Source organism: Triticum aestivum, chromosome 3D (genome assembly GCF_018294505.1).
Source record: "Triticum aestivum cultivar Chinese Spring chromosome 3D, IWGSC CS RefSeq v2.1, whole genome shotgun sequence".
NCBI classification, from domain to species: domain Eukaryota; kingdom Viridiplantae; phylum Streptophyta; class Magnoliopsida; order Poales; family Poaceae; genus Triticum; species Triticum aestivum.
The window spans coordinates 202,673,532-202,694,421 of record NC_057802.1 but is presented as its reverse complement, the minus strand read 5'-3'; positions in this window follow the sequence as shown (position 1 = coordinate 202,694,421).

Genomic DNA, 20,890 nt, shown 5'->3' with positions numbered 1-20,890 from the left:
ACCGCTATCTTTTCCATTTTTTATTTTTTTATTATAAAATACTTAGCTATAGCGCTTGTTTGTAAAGCAGCGCTACCGCTATCTTTTCCATTTTTTATTTTTTTAATTCTAAAATACTTAGCTATAGTGCTGGTCCACACACAAGCGCTACTGCTATTTTTCATTTTTTTATTTTCCTTTTCTAGTTTTTAGTTTTCTTTTCTTTTTTATTTATTATTTTCCTTTTCTTTTCTGTTTACTTTTATTTTTCTTTTATACTGCTTTCTCCCTTTTGTTTTTGTTTTTTTGTTTTTCTCCCGACGACGGCGTCTTCCCTCTCCCCCACTGCGCAAATATCACCGGAACCATGCATGTGGTGGTAACATATCAGTTGACCGATAACGGTTACTTAAGTGCGTACACTAAATAGATACATATATATAAATGTAGGTTTCTGATCAGCTGCGTCGACTACGTTTCACATTGAGCTTCTTCCCTTTCTTGTTCGTTGCCGAGTAATTGAGCCCCTCCTTGTGACTTTTCCGGAGCCATGGAGTACGATCTTTCTTAGGTAATGTAGTATTGATTCTTATTTTCACGTATGCTTCATCGTCATCGTCATATTCCCTCATCGGGTTGCCGTATTGGTCGTAGTATTCCTCGTTGGCGACTCCATCCATTCCGATGATGCTCCTTTTGGATCTCCTCATGACAACACAGCTGGGATTGGCCTGGTCGGTTATGAAGCATTGTGTCACGTGCTTAGCGTGTACCCATGGCTCTTTTTTGGCGATGACGTTAACGTTCACGGGAGTGCTCTTCGCGTCGGATTTAGACATGGTGGTGAAATACTTGTTTTCTCTTATGACGTCCTTGGCCCATCTGACACGGAACATCGTCGCATCGTGCATTCCAGCATAGTCAAGCTCCCAGATCTCTTCGACCCTTTTGTAGAATCCTTCAGTTGTGCCGTTGGCGTCGGTCACGCATTGAATTGTCACCCCGGAGTTCTAGTAATCACTGTCTATGTCTTTGGCCTCCGTGTAGAACGTGTACCCATTGATATCATAGGACTGATAGGTCGCGAGCTTGGGCGCGGGGCCATGTGGTAAGGTGTGTATGAGAAATCCGTCCGAACTGCCCTCTTCCAGGGGATTTTCAAGAACTTTTTGTTGAAACCAGCGCAAGAAAGTGGCGTTGTGCTCTATAGTAACTTAGTCGTCTGCCTTGAGCATCCCCTTATCACGGTACTTCTTTGCGATGGTTTCTTTGTGTTGTGCCACATAATCATCTACCACATTTAGGTGTTGAAGCACTACTAAGTTAGCCATGTCAAAGTCGTTCCATCGGTCCAAGTAGTCCATGTGCAATTCCCTCCGGCCGTTGTGGTGACCATCTCCTTGGAGCTTCCCATCGTGCTTCTTGACGGGCAAACCAACAACAGGGTCTCCGACGCTTATGTAATTCTCGCAAAAGGAGACGCACTCATGCGTCAGATACCCCTAGATGATGCTCCCTTCGGGACAGGACATGTTACGAACGAATCCTTTGATGACCCCATTCATCCTCTCAAACGGCATCATGCTGTGAAGGAATGTCCGCCCGAGGTCGATGATGTCGTCCACGATGTGGACACACAGATGCACCATGACGTCAAAGAACGCGGGCGGGAAGTACATCTCAAGCTCACATAGTATGACAACGATCTCTTCCTGTAGCCTTCGGAGCTGATTCACACTTATGAATTTTCGAGATATAACGTCGAAGAAGTTGCAGAGACTAGTAAGCGTGTCACGGACGTGCTTCTCCATTATCCCTCTAATGGCAACCAGGAGTATCTACGTCATCATCACGTGACAGTCATGAGACTTCATCCCGCTGAACCTTTTCTTCTTGGGGTCTAGAAATCTGCTTATCTTCCCACAGTAACCGGAACTGACTTTGATTCCCATAAGGCACTTGATGAATTGATCGATCTCCTTCGCACTTAAGGTGAAGCAAGAAGGGGGGCAATAATCCTCCTCCTTGTTGTTGACTTTTCTACCCCTTTCCCCCTCCTCCGTCTCCTTCGTCTCCTCCATCAACTTTTTATGGTGAAGATCTTTCCTGATCTTCAAATCTTCCAAGTCTTTCCTTGCCTTCGGCCCATCCTTGGTCTTCTCCGGCATGTTCATCAGTATGCCAAGCAAGCTCTCGAGGACATTCTTCGTGATATGCAATGGATCAAGGCAATGAGGCGTGTCATGATTGGGCCAGTACTCCAAGTCACAGAAAAAAGACCTCGTTTTCCATACCTTCATCAGCGGCTCCGGCGCCTTTCTGATCTTTCCCGGTGCGAGGCATTGTTCCCAGTTTCTCAACAGCTCGTCGATTTCGGCACCGGTCCTCTTAGGTGGAGGTCCTCGAAGCTCAGCCAACCCATTGAATAGATCTTCACGCTTTCTCCATGGGTCATCCTTCTCGAGCCATCTACGATGCCCCATGCACACGATTTTCCCGGACCCGCCATCTTTCGTTGATGTAAGCTGCTGAGACATTGTATCATCCATGCACCTCATGCATCCGCAGTATCCGTGGCACACCTAGCCTGAGGTGTACCCGTAACCTAGATAGTCATGCACCGTTGTCATCAGCGCGGCTCTCATATGGAAATATTCTCCTTTGCTGGTGTCCCATGTCCATGCCGGTGTTTTCATAACGTGTCTAGCTCCTCCTACAGAAGCCCCGTATATAGGTTAATACTATTTCCCGGTTGTTTCGACCCTTGAATCATCATGCTCGTGAAGGAAATATGCCCTAGAGGCAATAGTAAAGTTGTTATTTATATTTCCTTATATCATGATAAATGTTTATTATTCATGCTAGAATTGTATTAATCGGAAACTTAGTACATGTGTGAATACATAGACAAAACAGAGTGTCCCTAGTATGCCTCTACTTGACTAGCTTGTTTATCAAAGATGGTTATGTTTCCTAGCTGTAGACATGTGTTGTCATTTGATGAACGGGATCACATCATTAGAGAATGATGTGATGGACAAGACCCATCCGTTAGCTTAGCATTATGATCATTAAGTTTTATTGCTATTGCTTTCTTCATGACTTATACATGTTCCCCAGACTATGAGATTATGCAACTCCCGAATACCAGAGGAATACCTTGTGTGCTATCAAATTTCACAACGTAACTGGGTGATTATAAAGATGCTCTACAGGTGTCTCCGAAGGTGTTTGTTGGGTTGACATAGATCAAGATTAGGATTTGTCACTCCATGTATCGAAGAGGTATCTCTGGGCCTTCTCGGTAATCCACATCACTACAAGCCTTGCAAGCAATGTGACTAATGAGTTAGTCGCCGGATGATGCATTATGGAACGAGTAAAGAGACTTGCCGGTAACGAGATTGAACTAGATATGGTGATACCGACGATCGAATCTCGGGCAAATAACATACCGATGACAATGGGAACAACGTATGTTGTTATGCGGTTTGACCGATAAAGATCTTCATAGAATATGTAGGAGCCAATATGAGCATCCAGGTTCCGCTATTGGTTATTGACCTGAGATGTGTCTCGGTCATGTCTACATAGTTCTTGAACCCGTAGGGTCCGCACGCTTAACGTTCGATGACGATTTGTATTATGAGTTATGTGATTTGATGTACCGAAGGTTGTCCGGAGTCCCGGATGAGATCACGGACATGACGAGGAGTCTCAAAATAGTCGAGATGTAAAGATCGATATATTGGAAGGCTATATTAGACATCGGAAAGGTTCCGAGTGATTCAGGTATTTTTCGGAGTACCGGGGAGTTACTGGAATTCGCCGGGAGAAGTAATGTGCCTTATTGGGCTTTAGTGGAGAGAGGGGAGAAGGGCCAAGAGGTGGCACGCACCTCCCCCCTGCCCAAACCGAATTGGACAAGGGGTGGGGGTGTGGCCCCCATTTGCTTCTTCCTCTCCCACTCTTTCATTCTCTCCTACTCCGAATAGGAAAGAGGAGGGGAATCCTACTTGGACTAGGGAGTCCTAGTAGGATTCCCCACAACTGGCGCGCCCCCCTTGGGCCAGCCACCGCTTCCGTCCCCTCCTTTATATACGTGGCCAGGGGCACCCCAAGGACACACAAGTTGATGGTTTAGCCGTGTGCGGTGGCCCCTCCATAGATTTCCACCTTGGTCATATCGTTGTAGTGCTTAGGCGAAGCCCTGCGCCGGTAACTTCATCATCACCGTCACCATGCCGTCGTGCTGATGAAACTCTCCCTCGACCTCAGCAGGATCTAGAGTTCGTGGGACGTCACCGAGCTAAACGTGTGCAGATTGCAGAGGTGTCATACCTTTGGTGCTAGGATCGGTCGGATCGTGAAGACGTACGACTACATCAACCGCATTGTCATAACGCTTCTGCTTTCGGTCTACGAGGGTACGTGGACAACACTCTCCCCTCTCGTTGCTATGCATGACCTAGATAGATCTTGCGTGATCGTATAATTTTTTTTGAAATTACTGCGTTCCCCAACAATGGTATCAGAGCCAGGTCTATGCGTAGATGTTATATGCACGAGTAGAACACAAAGAGTTTCTGGGTGATAATAGTCATACTGCTTACCAGCATGTCATACTTTGATTCGTCGGCATTGTTGGATGAAGCGGCTTAGACCGACATTACGCGTACGCTTACGCGAGACTGGTTCTACCGACGTGCTTCGCACACAGGTGGCCAGCGGGTCTCAGTTTCTCCAACTTTAGTTGAATCGAGTGTGACTACGCCCGGTCCTTGTTGAAGGTTATAACAACACACTTGACGAAAAATCGTTGTGGTTTTGATGTGTACGTAAGAATGGTTCTTGCTCAGCCCGTAGCAGCCACGTAAAACTTGCAACAACAAAGTAGAGGACGTCTAACTTGTTTTTGCAGGGCAAGTTGTGATGTGATATGGTCAAGACATGATGCCAAATTTTGTTGTATGAGATGATCGTGTTTTGTAACACAGTTATCGGCAACTGGCAGGAGCCATATGGTTGTCGCTTTATTGTGTGAAATGCAATCACCATGTAATTGCTTTACTTTATCACTAAGCGGTAGCTATAGTCGTAGAAGCAATAGTTGGCGAGATGACAATGATGCTTCGATGGAGATCAAGGTGTCAAGCCGGTGACAATGGTGATCATGACGGTGCTTTGGAGATGGAGATCAAAGGCACAAGATGATGATGGCCATATCATATCGCTTATATTGATTGCATGTGATGTTTATTCTTTATGCACCTTATTTTGCTTAGTTCGACAGTAGCATTATAACATGTTCTCTCACTAAATTTCAAGGTATAAGTGTTCTCCCTAAGTATGCACCATTGCGATAGTTCGTCGTGCTGAGACACCATGTGATGATCGAGTGTGATAAGCTCTACGTTCACATACAACGGGTGCAAGCCAGTTTTGCAGACGCAGAATAATCGGGTTAAACTTGACGAGCCTAGCATATGCAGATATGGCCTCGGAACACTGAGACTGAAAGGTCGAGCGTGAATCATATAGTAGATATGATCAACATAGTGATGTTCACCATTGAAAACTACTCCATCTCACGTGATGATCGGACATGGTTTAGTTGATTTGATCACGTGATCACTTAGATGATTAGAGGGATTCTATCTAAGTGGGAGTTCTTAAGTAATATGATTAATTGAACTTTAATTTATCATGAACTTTGTCCTGGTAGTATTTGCATAACTATGTTGTAGATCAATAGCTCGTGATGTAGCTCCCCGTTTATTTTTGATATGTTCATAGAGAAAAATAAGTTGAAAGATGATAGTAGCAAAGATGCGGACTTGGTCCATGATCTGAGGATTATCCTCATTGCTGCACAGAAGAATTATGTCCTTGATGCACCGCTAGGTGACAGACCTATTGCAGGAGCAGATGCACACGTTATGAACATTTGACAAAGCTCGGTATGATGACTACTTAATAGTTTAGTGCACCATGGTTTACGGCTTAGAATCAGGACTTCAAAAACGTTTTGAATGCCACGGAGCATATAAGATGTTCTAAGAGTTGAAATTGGTATTTCAGACTCATGCCCGAGTCGAGAGGTATGAGACCTCTGGCAAGTACTTTGCCTACAAGATGGAGGAGAATAGCTCAAGCAGTGAGCATGTGCTCAGATTGTCTGAGTACTACAATCGCTAAATCAAGTGGGAGTTAATCTTCCAGATAAAATAGTGATTGGCAGAGTTCTCTAGTCACTATCACCAAGTTACTAGAATGTCGTGATGAACTATAATATGCAAGGGATGACAAAAATGATTCCCGAGCTCTTCGTGATGCTGAAATCGACGAAGGTAGAAATCAAGAAAAGCATCAAATGTTGATGGTTGACAAGACCACAAGTTTCAAGTAAAAGGGAAAGGGAAAGAAAGGGAACTTCAAGAAAAATGGCAAGAAAGTTGCCACTCCCATGACGAAGCCCAAAGCTAGACCCAAGCCTGAAACTGAGTGCTTCCACTTCAAAGGAAATGGTCACTAGAGGCAGAACTACCCCAAATACTTGGCGGATAAGAAGGACGGCAAAGTGAACAAAAGTATATATGATATACATGTTATTGACGTGTACTTTACTAGTGTTCATAGTAGCCCTGGGTATTTGATACTCGTTCAGTTGTTGTGATTAGTAACTTGAAACAGGAGTTACAAAATAAACAGGGACTAGTTAAGGGCGAGGTGATGATGTGTGTTGGAAGTGATTCCAAGGTTGATAAGATCACCATCGCACACTCCCTTTACCTTCGGGATTAGTGTTGAACCTAAAATAAATGTTATTTGGTGTTTGCGTTGAGCATGAATATGACTGGATCATGTTTATTGCAGTACGATTATTCATTTAAGTCAAAGAATAATTGTTGTTCTGTTTACATGAATAAAACCTTATATAGCCATACACTTAATATAAATGGTTTATTGAATCTCGATCGTAGTGATACACATAATATTGATGCCAAAAGATGCAAAGTTGATAATGATAGTGCAACATACTTGTGGCACTGCCGTTTATGTCATATTGGTGTAAAGCGCATGAAGAAACTCCATGCGGATGGACTTTTGGAATCACTTGATTATGAATCATTTGATGCTTGCGAACCATGCCTCATGGGCAAGATGACTAAGACTCCGTTCTCCGGAACAATGGAGAAAGCCACTGACTTATTGGAAATAATACATACCGATGTATGCGGTCCGATGAGTGTTGAGGCTCACGGCGGGTATCATTGTTTTCTGACCTTCACAGATGATTTGAGAAGATATGGGTATATCTACTTGATGAAGCACAAGTCTGAAGCATTTGAAAAGTTCAAAGAATTTCAGAGTGAAGTGGAGAATCATCATAACAAGAAAATAAAGTTTCTACGATCTGATCGCAGAGGCAAATATTTGAGTTACGAGTTTGGTCTTTATTTGAAACAATGTGGAATAAGTTTCGCAACTCACGCCTCCTGGAACACCACAGTGTAATGGTGTGTCCGAACGTCATAACCGTACTTTATTAGATATGGTGCGATCTATGATGTCTCTTACCGATTTACCACTATTGTTTTGGGGTTATGCATTAGAGACAGCTGCATTCACGTTAAATAGGGCACCATCTAAATCCGTTGAGATGTCACCATATGAACTGTGGTTTGGCAAGAAACCTAAGCTGTCATTTCTTAAAATTTGGGGTTGCGATGCTTATGTGAAAAAGCTTCAGCTTGATAAGCTCAACCCAAATCGGAGAAGTGCGTCTTCCTAGGATACCCAAAAGAAACCGTTGGGTAGACCTTCTATCACAAATCCAAAGGCAAGATATTCGTTGCTAAGAATAGATCCTTTCTAGAGAAGGAGTTTCTCCCGAAAGACATGAGTGGGAGGAAAGTAGAACTTGATGAGGTAATTGTACCTGCTCCCAAATTGGAAAGAAGTTCATCACAGAAATCAGTTCTAGTGATGCCTACACAAATTAGTGAGGAAGTTAATGATGATGATCATGAAACTTCAGATCAAGTTACTACCGAACCTCGTAGGTCAGCCAGAGTAAGGTCCACACCAGAGTGGTACGGTAATCCTGTTCTGGAGGTCATGTTACTTGACCATGACGAATCTAAGAACTATGAGGAAGCGATGGTGAGCCCAGATTCCGCAAAATGGCTCGAGGCCATGAAATCTGAGATGGGATCCATGTATGAGAACAAAGTGTGCACTTTGATTGACTTGCCCGATGATCGGCGAGCCATTGGGAATAAATGGATCTTCAAGAGGAACACGGACGCTGATGGTAGTGTTACTATCTACAAAGCTCGACTTGTCATGAAAGGTTTTCGACAAGTTCAAGGTGTTGACTACGATGAGATTTTCTCACTCGTACGATGCTTAAAGTCTGTCCGAATCATGTTAGCAATTGCCACATTTTATGAAATGTGGCAAATGGATAACAAAAATAAACTCCTTCATAGATTTATTAAAGAAGAGTTGTATATGATGCAACCAGAAGGTTTTGTCAATCCTAAAGGAACTAATAAAATGTGCAAGCTCCAGCAATCCATCTATGGACTGGTGCAAGCATCTCGGAGTTGGAATATATGCTTTGATGAGTTGATCAAAACATATAGACTTGCGGTGAAGCCTGTATTTTCAAGAAAGTGAGTGGGAGCACTACAGCCTTGCTGATAAGTATATGTGAATGACATATTGTTGATCGGAAATGATGTAGAATTTTTTGGAAAGCATAAAGGAGTGTTTGAAAGGAGTTTTTCAAAGAAAGACCTCAGTGAAGCTGCTTACATATTGAGCATCAAGATCTATAGAGATAGATCAAGACGCTTGATAAGTTTTTTCAATGAGTACATACCTTGACAAGTTTTTGAAGTAGTTCAAAATGGAACGGTCAAAGAAGGAGTTCTTGCCTGTGTTGCAAGGTGTGAAGTTGAGTAAAGACTCAAACCCGACCACAACAGAAAATGGAAAGAAAATGAAAAGTCATTCCCTATGCCTCAGTCATAGGTTCTATGAAGCATGCTATGCTTTGTACCAAACCTATTGTGTACCTCACCATGATTTTGGCAAGAGGGCTACAATAGTGATCCAGGAGTGGATCACTGGACATCGGTCAAACTTATCCTTAGTAGAATAAGGATATGTTGCTCGGTTATGGAGGTGACAAAAAGTTCATCGTAAAGGGTTACGTCGATACAAGTTTTGACACCGATCCGGATGACTCTAAGTCTCAATCTGTTTACATATTGAATGTGGGAGCAAATATCTAGAGTAGCTCCATGCAGAGCATTGTAGACATAGAAATTTGCAAAATACATACGGATCTGAATGTGGCAGACCAGTTGAATAAACTTCTCTCACAAGCAAAACATGATCACACCTTAGTACTCTTTGGGTGTTAATCACATGGCGACGTGAACTAGATTATTGAGTCTAGTAAACCTTTTTGGATATTGGTCACACGGCGATGTGAACCATAGAGTGTTAAATCACATAACGGTGTGAACTGTTGGTGTTAAATCACATGGCGATGTGAACTAGATTATTGACTCTAGTACAAGTGGGAGACTGAAGGAAATATGCCCTAGAGGCAATAATAAAGTTGTTATTTATATTTCCTTATATCATGATAAATGTTCATTATTCGAAATATAGACAAAACAGTGTCCCTAGTATGCCTCTACTTGACTAGCTTGTTTATCAAATATAGTTATGTTTCCTAGCCATAGACATGTGTTGTCATTTGATGAACGAGATCACATCTTTAGAGAGTGATGTGATGGACAAGACCCATCCGTTAGCTTAGCATGATGATCGTTAAGATTTATTGCTATTGCTTTCTTCATGACTTATATATGTTCCTCTGACTATAAGATTATGCAACTCCCGAATACCAGAGCAACACCTTGTGTGCTATCAAACGTCACAACGTAACTGGGTGATTATAAAGATGCTCTACAGGTGTCTCCGAAGGTGTTTGTTGGGTTGACAAAGATCAAGATTTGGATTTGTCACTCCGTGTATCGGAGAGGTATCTCTGGGCCCTCTCGGTAATGCACATCACTATAAGCCTTGCAAGCAATGTGACTAATGAGTTAGTCGCGGGATGATGCATTATGGAACAGGTAAAGTGACTTGCCGGTAACGAGATTGAACTAGGTATGGTGATACCAACGATCGAATCTCGGGCAAGTAACATACCGATGACAAAGGGAACAATGTATGTTGTTTTGCGGTTTGACCGATAAAGATCTTCGTAGAATATGTAGGAGCCAATATGAGCATCCAGGTTCCACTATTGGTTATTGACCTGAGATGTGTCTCGGTCATGTCTACATAGTTCTCGAACCCGTAGGGTCCGCACGCTTAACGTTCGATGACGATTTGTATTATGAGTTATGTGATTTGATGTACCAAATATTGTTCGGAGTTCGGGATGAGATCATGGACATGAGGAGGAGTCTCGAAATGGTCGAGACGTAAAGATCGATATATTGGAAGGGTATATTCGTACATCGGAAAGGTTCTGAGTGATTCGGTTATTTTTTGGAGTACCGAGGAGTTACGGGAATTCGCGGGAGAAGTAATGGGCCTTATTGGGCTTTAGTGGAGAGAGGGGAGAAGGGCGAAGAGGTGCCACGCGCCTCCCCTTTGCCCAAACCAAATTGGACAAGGGGTGGGGGTGCGGCCCCCCTTTCCTTCTCCCTATCCCTCTCTTTCCTTTTCTCCTACTCCGAATAGGAAAGATGAGGGGAATCCTACTTGGACTAGGGAGTCCTAGTAGGATTCCCCACACCTGGCGTGCCCCCTTGGGCCGGCCACCTCTTACCTCCCCTCCTTTATATACGTGGCCAGGGGGCACCCCAAGGACACACAAGTTGGTTGTTTAGCCGTGTGCGGTGCCCCCCTCCACCTCGGTCATATCGTTGCAGTGCTTAGGCGAAGCGCTGCCCCAGCAACATCATCATCACCGTCACCATGCCGTCGTGCTGATGAAACTCTCCCTCGACCTCAACTGGATCTAGAGTTCATGGGACGTCACCGAACTGAACGTGTGCAGATCGCGGAGGTTCCGTACCTTCGGTGCTAGGATCGGTCGGATCGTGAAGACGTCTGACTAAATCAACCGCGTTGTCATAACGCTTCCGCTTTCGGTCTATGAGGGTACGTGGACAACACTCTCCCCTCTCGTTGCTATGCATCACCTCGATAGATCTTGCGTGATCGTAGGATTTTTTTTTAAATTACTGCGTTCCCCGACAGCTCATGTGTATGTACTTTGTCTTCATGCACTTCCATGGGGGGAGGTTGTACATCCATACAAACACGAGCCATGTGCTGTGGTTGGTGTTCTGGTTTCCAAACGGATTCATGCCGTCGGTACTCGCACCAAGCACGATGTTCCTTGGATCTTCTGCAGAAAATCCATATACGGCATTGAATGCTCTCCACTGGCTACCATCTATGAGGTGTCTCAGCCGGATCATCTCCATCGTCGGGCTTCTTCCTCTCCGCGTGCCAGCGCATGAGCTTTGCTTCCTTAGGATCTACGACATACCGCTGCAGACGGGGAGTGATCGGAAAGTACCATACAACTTTCTGAGGAGCTTTCTTTCCTACCTTCTTGTATCGAGAAGCATTGCACACTGGACAGCTAGTTTTTTCCGCATGCTCCCCCCGATAAATGATGCAATCGTTGATGCATGCGTGGTACCTAATGTGTGGCAAATCAACAGGGCAAACGATTTTCTTGGCCTCCTCGACACTAGTAGGACACAGGTTCCCCGCGGGAAGAACTTTATTATATAGAAACTTCAAATGCTCATCGAAGCTTTTGTCTGTCCATTTGTTTCTGGCCTCCGTCTTTAGAAGTTCGAGCGTGAAACTCAAGCGGGTCACCTTGGGATCGCAACTTTCATACAATGGAGTCCTCGAGTCTACATCAAGTTGCGCCAGCTTGGCCTCCTCTCTAGAAGCAGCTCTCTCGCTAGTCGTACTCTTGCGAAAGAGGTCTCGAACATGAGGGTCCTGCACGACTGCACTTAGTACCGTCGAAGACTGCAGCATGCCACCGCCTCTTCTCCGCCATGTCCAGACTCTTCTTCGCCGTGTCCGGAATCTTCTCCACCGCCGTCGTCATTTCCGGACTCTTCCCCACCGACATGTCCGGCACCATCGTCTTCTTGTCGATCGGTCATCTCTTCGTCTAGCCCCATGTCGTTATTCCCTGCCATGTGGACGTCCTCATCATCATCATCTTCTTCACTTATCCACTGAGTATAGCCATCCATGAACCATTCATCAGTAGGTGCGCCTTCAAAGTTCCATGATCAAAAGGGTCCAAAAGGACTCCTTCCTTGCATCTTCCACACGGACAACTAATCCTAGCCCGATTATTTGCATACATGTCCATCACCGCGGATTGCATGTACCGCTCCACCTTCCATCCACTCACCTTCATGACCGACTGCACGGTGTAACAAGCAAAAGGGTTATGAAATAAATAATGCATGCGTCAAAGTCATATATATAAAATTTTGGCATGACCTTGCCTAAAAATAGGACATATGAGTTTGCTCGAAATTCACCGAAACGGAAATAAATCGACATTTCGGCAAAACATAAGCAACTCGAGGGCATGTCACTAGCACAAATCTCTCCATATATATATATATATATATATATATATATATATATATATATATATATATATATCCCAAACACACATATTCTAATTCACACACATATTCCCATTCTTGAAATGAATTTTTTACTCACCTATATATATATATATATATATCTCCCGAGAGAGACCGAGAGCATGCGGTTAATTAGATTATGAGAGAGAACGATCGAGAGAGCACGTGTGGTTGGATAAATAGCTAGCTAGATCTAGTTGTTGGGGAGGAGAGGTGAATCTAGCTAGCTAACTAATGGAGAGGGGTTATGGTGGATGAGGGCATTAATGGGGGAGAGAAGAGAGGTCTAGGAGAAAGAGAGAGGCCATTTATGGAGGAGGGTGCCATTAATGAGGAGAGAAGAGAGGTAGGAGGAAGAGAGAAGAAGAGCAACAGTGGTGGAGAGTGGAGAGGGGAGAGGGGAAAGGAGGGGGAGAGAGGGCAAAGTGGGGGAGAGGAGGGGGAGGGGTGGAAAAGGTGGCACCAGCCGCAACTAGCAGTAGCGCTGCTTTGCATAAAGCGCTGCTACTATTTGACTTAGTAGTAGCGCTCTCCAGGAAAAGCGCTACTACTAAGTGGGGCCCACTAGCAGTAGCGGCGCATTTAAACCGAGCGCTGCTACTAAACTGTTAGTAGAGCGCTTTTTTCTGTACATCGCTACAACTACGGCAACCGTCGGTGGCCTCTTCTGGTCCCACGTAGTAGTAGTGCGTTTCTGCTTCACAGCGCTACTACTATGGAGTTACTAGTAGCACTTTCCAGGAAAAGCTCTACTGCTAAATAGCAGCAGCATTTACTATTTTCCAGCGCTACTACTATGCTACTGTGTATAAGCATTTTCCTGGTAGTGCCACCCGCTCGCCGCGTGCTGGTCGGGGCTGTACTGTTTACTCAAAGCCCTCAGAGCGGAGCTCCTTAAGCCAGCTCCTTGCTTGCTGATGTCACGTAGCATAATGATCGTAGGGTGGTGAGCATCAACCCCCTTGACTGCGATCCAATCCCCGTAACCCTGAACTACATTAACGGTATGTACTAGGTCGGCATGAAAACGTCTTGGATGGTGCTCGTGGACGGTCGCGGCAGCTGGATGCTCGTGGAGGTTTACACCCGGCGATTGATCCCCCTTTCTTTGATTAACACTGCACTTCTTTGGCACCGCGGCCCAGAATACTCGGAATCCTACATTAGCCAACATGATACCAAGTTTGATTTGCTCAAGGTTGTAACCTGCCAAGTGCCCACAAGATCTGCGAATTATAAAGTCTTCAGGCTAATTGCGTTCCTTAACTATGGTCTCGCCTATCTGACAGGTCACGGCGGTAAGTGGATAAATCTACATGTCCATCGCAGGATCATACATCCTCCATGGTTCTCTGATGCCAGTGAACACAAGGGCTTCATTGACGTTGTCAACTCTCTCGGTGTACAAAAAGAGGGTGCGTTTTTGTACCCCTATACCTGTGCACGGGCAGTCGGAGCCGCGCCTACGGTCACGCCAAGAAGAACAGGGGAGATGAGCCAAGGTAAGACCAAAGCCCAAGATAATAAAAGCAACGCCAAGGCCAAGACCACAAAGAGCAGAGGGATGAAGCAGGTTCCCCCAGCAAGACCCTTGCCGGGGCAGCCTCAGCAGCCCCGGCAAGATCCTTGCCGGGACAACTCGCCCCACACCAACAGAGCGAGCCACCCTTGAGCCCACGGTCTCCAACATCACGTTGGGCCAGGGCTCGGGAGGCACCTCCGTGGTGGCATGCAGATCTTTGTGAAGGCAAGGAACACTCAAGGTCAGATGAGGATTAGAAGACGACGACCCTCGGCAAGATCCTTACCGAGGAAGGCCACCAGACCCCCGGCAAGGTCCTTGCGGAGGACGACAGCGCGCCACGGCAAGACCCTTGCCGGGCCACCCGGCAAGGCCCTCTCCAAGGAAGCCAGCGGGGCCACCGCCAGGCCAGCGCTGACCAAGTTTTCCACCACCACTCACATGCAGCTGCCAGACCCAACCAGCTGGGCGGACACCTGCGTGGCAACATGCAGCTCCCAGGCCAACTCATCGAGCACCAGCGTGGTGGCATGCAGATCTTCGTGAATTCTCCGCCACTGCACCACCTCACCTGCCTGCCTGCCTACATGGCGCCACACGCCTCACTGGCTAGGGCGCGTGTCAAAGCAAGGAGGAGCGGCGACGGACGGGACGGGCCTCACCCCGTCCCCAATAAAGCAAGGGGACACCTAAGCTACGCATTAAATGCGTCTTGTCCTGTAATACGAACGGTAAGCTCAGGGCACTGTACGCCTTTCCACCTCCTGTGTGCCTCTATGGCAGCCCCTTTCGACTATAAAAGGAGGCCCATGGCATACTGGAAAAGGATTCGGCTCTTTCGAACCACACACTGACCACAACTAGTTCGAGAGCTCAAGAACTCTCTGAAATACACCCACCAAAGCAGGACTAGGGTTTTACGCATCCTCGCGGCCCGAACCTGGGTAAACAATCCTTGTGCGGGCTACTAACCCTGCTCTTCTTGCAACCCCGCGCACCGGCAACCGTAGTAGGGATTCTTGTGATCCCATAGGTGTCGTTCCACACCGACATCTTTGGCGCGCCAGGCAGGGGCCTGCGTAGTTTTGAGAATCTGGTCTAGTAATCAGCCTAGCAGTTCTTCGTCGGCATGGCTCCTAAGAAGAAGATGGCCACGGCGGTCGGCTCTTTGGGAGCCGAACGGCCCGTGCCGGTGCGGGCGAGCAGTGGACCGGTCACAGACATGACCCGGGCCACGGCCCGCGAGCACCAGCATCGCCCTGGTAGTCAGAGCCTGGCGAGCGGTGTCGTTCACGCACGAGACGACCGGCCACACGTCGCCGGATCCAAAGACGGAGCTGGGCCCCCCGCTGGCGGCGCGGGGCCCTCCAGGGGTGTCGTTGTGCCACCTCCGGGTGGCGCAGCGACCTCCAGGACGCCCAAACCGGTGACCACTGCGCGCTCTTCCCATGGTGTGCGCGCCGAGCAGCGTCACCATGTTGGTGACCCTGAGCACCGCCATGGGAAGAGCCCCGTGCGTCATCCGCAGGATGAAGGGGTTCAGCACGCCCGCCGAAGCGCTGGCAAAAATGGCACGCGGCCGCTGGGTCGTAACGGAGCTCCTTCTAACGTAGTTAGAAGACGAAGCGAGCCGCGATCCACGTAGCTGTCGCTGCCGCCCATGCCAGCAGAAGCTTTGGCGTGCGCGCAGCTGCTCCTCGACTTCCCTCCTGCTGCGGAGAAGCTTGACGAGTGGAGGGCCACTATTCGGAGCCTCGTCGCCGTCGCCAACAAAGACGATCCGCGACCGGCGGTTCCCTTGGGTCGGCGCTCCACCGAGCCACCGTATGCTGGTACTGGGAGGACCGGGGGAGTTGCGGCCACGGTGCACTCTCCTCCTCCTCGCCAGCCGCCGCGGGCGTCAGCCCGTCGTGACGACGCTTGTGATAACATCTCCATAGCGTCGTCTGACCCGCGGACCCTCCGCGACCAGCGCCAGGTCCTTCGGGAACGAGCTCACGAAGACGCTCGAACCACCGTCGAGTGCCGGCGCGAAACGCGCCGCCAGTCGGACAAGCGGGCGGGACCCGCTATGTACCACCCGGCACCGGGGGGCTCCGGCGGCCTACCTTACGAGGTGGGCTTCCCGGGCTTTACCCGTGAGCTGCGGCAGTTCTAGTGGCCGTCCCACCGCACGTTCAAGCCCGACGTCGACGAGAAGTACACTCGCAAGACCCATCTGTCCGAGTTCCTCAGCATCTAGACCATCGCGATGCAGGCTGCTGGGGCTCACCACGACAAGGTGCTTGCCAACTATTTCCCGCTGGCGCTCAAGCCCAATGTGATGTCTTGGTTGATGCACTTGCCGGTGGATTCCATTTCTTCTTGGTCGGATCTGTGCCATGAGTTCGTTGGCGCCTTCACAGGAGGGCACCAAGCTCATGGCCAGGCTAGTGATCTGCACATCATTCCCCAGAAAGAAGGGGAAACCCTACGCAACTATATCCAGAGATTCAGCCGGGAGCAGTACAACATCCTCGACGTTCATCCCGCCGCTGTGATTAGCGCGTTCCACCAGAACGTGCGCAATCACAAGATGCGCGAGGAGCTGGCAATGACCAAGGTTAAGGATGTGGCCAAGCTCTACGTTCTAGCCGATAGGTGCGCCCGGGCTGAAGAGGGAAGGAAGTACCCCGGCGAAGACGCCGGCGCGGAAACCGACTCTACCAATGAAGACTCGGCTACCCCGACGAAGAAGGGCCGGCGTCGCAACAGGAAACACAAAGGCAAGGCCGTGCTAGCTGTTGAGGGATCTGACGACACCGGTGCCGGCAAGAAGGTCAAGGCAGGCGCCCCCGACAAGGAGATTGCCGGGTGCACCGCCTGCCGGGCCTTGGCGGCTACCGACAAGCCAGGAAGCTCCGGCAAGCAATACTGCAAGATCCACCACACCAAGGGTCACGACCTCTAGAACTGCCGACAAGTCAAGCTGCTTGCTGAGAAGAAAAAGGCTGAGTACGAGAGGCGGGACAAGGAGAAGGACCAGGACGGTGCTGAGGGATCTGGCAAGAAGCGTGGCGGCCAAGGAAGCCGCCCCGGCAAGGACAACCAGCAAGAGAGGCCCGCCCGAGGCCGCGACAAGAAACAAGAAGACGATGATCACGACGAGGATGACGAGTCTGGTGAGCAAGGGTTACAGAAGGCTACGGAGGCCATGTGCGTCGATGGCGGCGCCTCGCTGCATACCTCTCACCGCCAGCTCAAGCAGTGGGCGCGTGAGATTACAGCAGCAGAGCCGTCGTTCGACGCTCAGAAGCCGTTGAAGTGGTCCAACACGCCCCTCATCTTTGACGCCGAGGACCACCCTGACTGCACTACCGCGGTCGGGTGTTTGCCATTGTTGGTCTCACCAACGATACGCAACCTCAGGGTGAACAAGATGTTGGTTGACGGCGGGGCCGGCCTGAACCTGATCTCACCTATCTTGATAAAAAGGTTGCAAATCCCTGATGGAGACCTCGAGGAAATGGGCACGTTTCAAGGGGTGAATCCAGGGAGGAGCCAACCGAAGGGAAAGGTCACACTGCTCGTGACATTTGGAGGAGAGTTGAACTACAGGATGGAGAGGATCGTCTTTGACGTGGCCGAGATCCCCTTGCCCTACAACGGGATCCTCGGCCTCCCGGCGCTAGCCAAGTTCATGGCGGCGTCACACTACGCCTAGAACATGCTAAAGATGCCCGGGCCGTTGACCATCATCTTCGTCCCCTCCGACAAGAAGGACGCGCTGATTTGCGCCGATCAACTCTACCGGGAAGCAGTTGCAACAGGTGCCACCAAGGCGCGCTGATTTGCAAAGAAGCCCGGCAAGACCTCTCGCACCCACTCCGGCAAGCGCACCTCTTCGGAGTGTTGTGCTGCCATCGAGGACGTGCCAGAGAGCTCTACCGGCAAGAGCAAGAGATCCAGAGCCGAGCGACCGCGGACCAAGAAGGTGTCTCCCAGGGAGGATGGCACGGGAGGGGCCTTCACCATAGGCTCCACCCTCGGCAGCAAATAGGAAGGCGCGCTCATCACCTTCCTGCGGGTGAATGTCAACGTGTTTGCATGGCAAGCATCTGACATCCCCGGTGTTCCCAGGGAGGTGATTGAGCACCACCTAGCTGTGTGCCCCCATGCGTGGCCCGTCAAGCAGAAGGTCAGAAAGCAGGCTCTGGAGAGGCAGGAGTTCATCACAGAGGAGATCAGGAAGCTAGAAGCGGCAGGGTTGGTGAGAGGAGTGCTCCACCCGACGTGGTTGGCCAATCCGGTAGTGGTGCGCAAGGCAATAGAAATATGGAGGCCTACATGGATGACATAGTGGTCAAAACCAAAGACGGGCCAACTCTTGTGCAAGATCAAGAAGAGACATTTGCCAACCTACGAAAGATCAACCTCAAGCTGAACCCTGAGAAGTGTCTCTTCGGTGTTCCATCCGGCAAGCTTCTCGGATTCTTTGTGTCACAGCGTGGGATCGAGGCAAACCCAGAAAAAATCAAGGCTATTGAGAAGATTGAGGCACCCAAGCAGATCAAGGATGTGCGTCGGCTCACCAGCTGCGTTGCCGCCATGAGCCGATTCATCTCCAAGTCCGCCGAGCGCACCCTTCCTTTCTTCAAAATCTTGAAGAAAGCAGGCCCAATGGAATGGACCCCAGAAGCCGAGGAAGCATTGCAGGATTTGAAAAGATACCTTTCCTCCACGCCAATACTGGTTGCGCCTAAACCACAAGAGTCGTTGCTACTGTATCTGGCAGCGGCGAATCAGGTGGTCAGCGCCGTGCTAGTGGCGCAGAGGGAGGTTAAAGAGGAGGTAGTGAGGGCGGCAGAACCAGCGGATGTCAAGCCCAAGATTCCCCCAGCAGGGCCTGGTGCCGGCAAGGCGAGGCCCCCGGCAGAGTCTGGTGCCACCGAGGCAGTGCCCGCACAGTCAAGAGAGGTGGTGCAGAAGAAGAAGATGATGCAGCACCCGGTTTACTTTGTCAGCTCCCTCTTGCAGGGAGCTAGATCGAGGTACTCCGGTGTGCAGAAATTGCTCTTCGGCCTCCTTATGGCCTCACGGAAGCTGCATCATTACTTCCAAGCCCACGAGATCACTGTTGTCACCCGCCTCCCGTTGCAACGGATACTTCATAACCCAGATGCAACCGGGAGGATTGTGGAGTGGGCCTTGGAGTTATCAAGTTTCGGTTTGAAGTTTGAAAGTACCTCGACAATTCAGAGCAGAGTCTTGGCGGAGTTCATTGCAGAATGGACCTCAACGCCTGACGAAGAAATCCAGGAGACCACTCTCCCCGGCAAGGGGGAAGATCGCGACTTGATCATGTACCTTGATGGGGCTTTCTCGCTGCAAGGCGCCGGTGTCGGTGTGCTGCTCGTCGCACCTACTGGGGAGCACCTCAAGTACGTGATCCAGATGCACTTTCCCCGAGAGATGTCCACCAACAACACTGCTGAGTACGAGGGATTGCTTGCCGGTCTCAGGATCGCGGCAAACCTCCGGGTTAAGAAGCTCATCGTCAGAGGTGACTCGCAGCTTGTTGTCAGGCAGGTAAAAAAGGATTACCAGAGCCCATTGATGGAAGCTTACGTAGATGAAGTGAGGAAGCTGGAGGAGCGCTTTGACGGTATCCAAGCGGAGCACGTCCCCCGAATGGAGAACGACACCGCCGATTACCTGTCAAAGCGTGCCGCATTCAAGCTACCTGTGGAACCGGGTACCTTTTTGCTCCGGCTAACTCAACCATCCATCAAACCATCAACGGGGCAGAACAAGCGAAGGAAGTCGGGTCCCGGCAAGTACGTTCCTACCGAGCCCTCTGGGGCTGCCGGCAAGGGTGCTGCCGCAGACGATGAGCCTGCCCAGGAGCAGCTGCCTACGGCAGGGCGTCCAGCGCTAGTCGTAGAGACAACCGCTCCCATGGCGGAAGAAATGCCTTTGGTCCTTGCCGTCGAGTCCCAGGCTCCGGCGTGGGCACAACATACCGTCTGATTCCTCCACACAGGGGAGCTTCCTGAGTAACAGGAAGAAGCGGAGAAAGTAGCCCGTCGGTCCACCCTGTACCTGTTCGTCGATGAAGTCCTGTACAGGAGAAGGCCGAACGGCGTGAAATTGAAGTGCATCCCCCGGGAGGACGGACTGGAGCTGTTGGCAGAGATACATGGAGGTATATGTGGCTCCCACATAGGGTCGAGGGCCCTTGCCGGAAAGGCGTTCCGGCAAGGTCTCTTCTGGCCCACCGCCCTCCTGGATGTGACGACACTAGTAACCAAGTGTGAAGCGTGTTAGTTCCATTCAAAGAAGCTTCATCAACCAGCCCAAGCCGTTCAAACAATCCCTCTCTCCTGGCCATGCTCGGTCTGGGGGCTCGACATACTGGGCCCTTTCCCCCGCGCTGTCAGGGGCTTTGAGTACTTGTACGTTGCAATCGACAAGTTCACGAAGTGGCCGGAGGTGGACGCTGTGAGAAAGGTGACTGCTCAGTCAGCTGCCAAGTTTTTCAAAGGACTGGTCTGCCGTTTTGGTGTGCCAAATAGAGTCATCACCAACAACTGTACGCAGTTCATGAGCCACACCTTCATGCAGTACATTCAAGACCTCGGCAGCAAGGTCTGTTTTTCCTCCGTGGCACACCCAC